We start from the raw sequence: 2,906 nt of genomic DNA on the forward strand, positions 1-2,906 counted from the left end.
CTACAAGTGATATATTTTGGGAAATAATGTCCCTTGTAAAGTCACAGCTATTGGCACAATCAAGATCAAGATGTTCGATGGGATTGTTCAAACACTTGATAATGTGAGACATGTTCCATATTTAAGTAGAAATCTAATTTCATTAGATACTCTAGAGTCAAAATGGTACAAATTCTCAAGTGAAGGTGGAGCTATGAAAATTTGTAATGGCCCTCTTGTTGTGATGAAAGGGTAGAGAAAGATTCCTAAATTTTATGTTCTACAGGATTCAACAGTTTTGGATAATGCAGTTAATGTTTCCTCCTCCATCTCAAATAACATTGTTACTAGTAAAAATATTTTGACTAAATTAAGCAAAAAAAGATTTTTGTTGAACAAGATAGTCATGAGTAGAATGATTATGTGAAGTAGAAAATAGTTCAATTTCGTGGGCATAACGAATTTGAAGATGGAATTATCATTGATGATCGGGATCGTGTTGTGCATAGTATTGCTAGTAGGACTCTAAATGAGACGAGACAGATCGCGAGCTACTCAAGATCGACTCGATCAAGGCTCGATAAATACTCGGATCGAATAGACTCGACTCGAGCTTGAGCTCGACTCGAGTTCTTAACGAGCCGAAACGAGCTACTCAATATTCGACTCAAAAAGATCATGAGCAGCTCGAAAAAATGTTATATTATAATTTTAGATTTTTTAAAATTACATTATTAAAAATATATTAAAAAACGTAAACCCTAAACTATAAACCCTAACCCCTAAACCTTGACCCTAAACACTAAACTTTAAATATATTAAAACATAAACCCTAAACCTAAACTCTAACTCTTAAACCCTAAACCCTTAATCCAATTATATAATAGGGGTTAAGTTATGCACATGAAGGTAACATACAAATTATGCAAAATGATATTATGTGACTCCTAAATAAATCATTCACATACTTATATATAAACATATCAACATGCAAAATAAATATACACAACTAATTAAAGAAAACAATCCTAAACATGGACTAAATTAAGAGAAACCTAAATGTGAAGACTAATTTAAGCTAAATATACTAACTTTAGAATGATGATTAAATTCGCGTAAATGTAAAATTAAACTTGTTATCGACCGGCACTAACTTTTTAATGGATTTCTTTTTCCAGATTTCAATGTTTGGTTCCATCTTAACCATTGGTGCAATGCTTGGTGCTGACTGTCACTAGTGGTAGGATTGCAGACATGATTGGTTGAAAAGGGGTATGTTCTGTTTCGGAATTGAATTGAAAAAAGCATATACAAATGATAACTATACTAAATTTCTGCAACTTCAATGGAATCAGGCAAAGATATTAGCAGCTAATTTTTACATCACTGGATGGCTTGCTGTATACATCACTCTTGGCGTTTAATTGCCCAGTCATTGCATATCTGGCAACCAAACAAACAAAACAGCCGTATATAGAACGATAACTTTAGGTTCTTAAAGTTATGCTTGTTTTCTGAAACGTCTCAGTAATCAAATGTTAACTTATAAATTTTTAGGTTCCAACAAACAATTCATAATAGCTATATAAAATATCATGAAGTGTAAGAAGAACAGTAAATTACATACTCGGGTGCATGATAACCAAAGGTTCCAAGTACACGAGTGGAATGAAGACGATCAGGAGCCTGGTTAGATAAATCAAAGTCTGCAATCTTGGCAACGTCATCATCAAATATTAGCACATTGATGGACTTAATGTCACGATGAATGATGTGAAGATCAGCCTTCTCATGCAAGTACTCGAGTCCTTTGGCAGCTCCTACAGCAATTTTTACTCTTTGAGCCCATGTTAGAACAGGACCCAGCTGAGCTCCCTTGACACCTTTTCTCCCTGAATTAAAGAATAAAAATATTGTGATATTAACAGCAAGACATGCAAATATTACAAACTGGAGATTCTGTTTCTAAAAGAGAAAGAAACTTTAAATTTTATAATTGCGTCAGATCCTTGCTTCAAGCATCATCACACCCTTATATGCTTTCAACTTTTTATAACATGAGTAATGAAAGAAGCATCGTCACATATACCATGGAGAATATCATGCAACGATCCATTGGATACAAATTTCATAGGCAAGAATACGGGAGCTCCCATCAACACAATAACCAAGTAATTGAACAAAGTTTTCAAGCTTCGACCTTGATGCCATGGAAACCTGAAAATCATGATCAGAGGATAAAAATCTGAAACTCCAAAATTACTATCGTTGAGATGCAGTAAATGCAATGAATTATAGCTGTTAATTGAACCTGGGCTAAAAACTCATCATCAGGTATTCATGTTGCTTGCTGGCATCTAACTTTTTTATTGCTGCAGCCTGCCCACTTTTAAGAACTCCATGATGGACTCTACCATAAGAACCTTCTCCTATAAAAGAATTAGGGCCAAGATTATATGTGATTTCCTTTAATTCATCTACTGGAATTTCAGGGACTTCAATAGGCTGAACCTTCACGGTTTGAGCACTCTTTGATGCAGTTTCAGATGCATGGTAATTTGGTTGTCCCTCATCTGCTCGTAAGGGTGATTTGGAGAGGGGTCTGGAAGAATTAAATTTGGGGAGAAGGAAGAGGGGAGTTTGGTGCTTGATCACGGTAATGTAGAGTCGCTTGTTTCGTTCGAGAATTGTCTTGCAGGGAGGTTCCATTTACAGTCATGGGAACGTGGTGGATGAACAAAAGAAAGAGGAAGGTATGTATTGATCCCAGTATCCCACATTGGTAGGTTTAGGGAAGTTTTGCGCTGGGGGTATTATAAAAGGCGAGGATACACATGTTTAAGGTAGATTTGCGTTGGGGGCAATGACGTTGCTCATTCGGTTCTAACCGAGGTGTGTCTTTCAAACCCCCTCTTAGGCTTCGAGTA

The 2,906-nt window shown here is 35.8% G+C and overlaps 1 pseudogene; it reads right to left on the reverse strand.

Moving 5' to 3' along the window:
- Positions 1-1,343: 1,343 nt before the first annotated feature.
- On the reverse strand, positions 1,344-2,688 carry LOC120182924 (annotated as a pseudogene).
- Positions 2,689-2,906: the final 218 nt, after the last annotated feature.

This window comes from Hibiscus syriacus, unplaced genomic scaffold (assembly GCF_006381635.1).
Source record: "Hibiscus syriacus cultivar Baekdansim isolate YM2019G1 unplaced genomic scaffold, ASM638163v2 tig00112738_pilon, whole genome shotgun sequence".
Lineage (NCBI taxonomy): Eukaryota > Viridiplantae > Streptophyta > Magnoliopsida > Malvales > Malvaceae > Hibiscus > Hibiscus syriacus.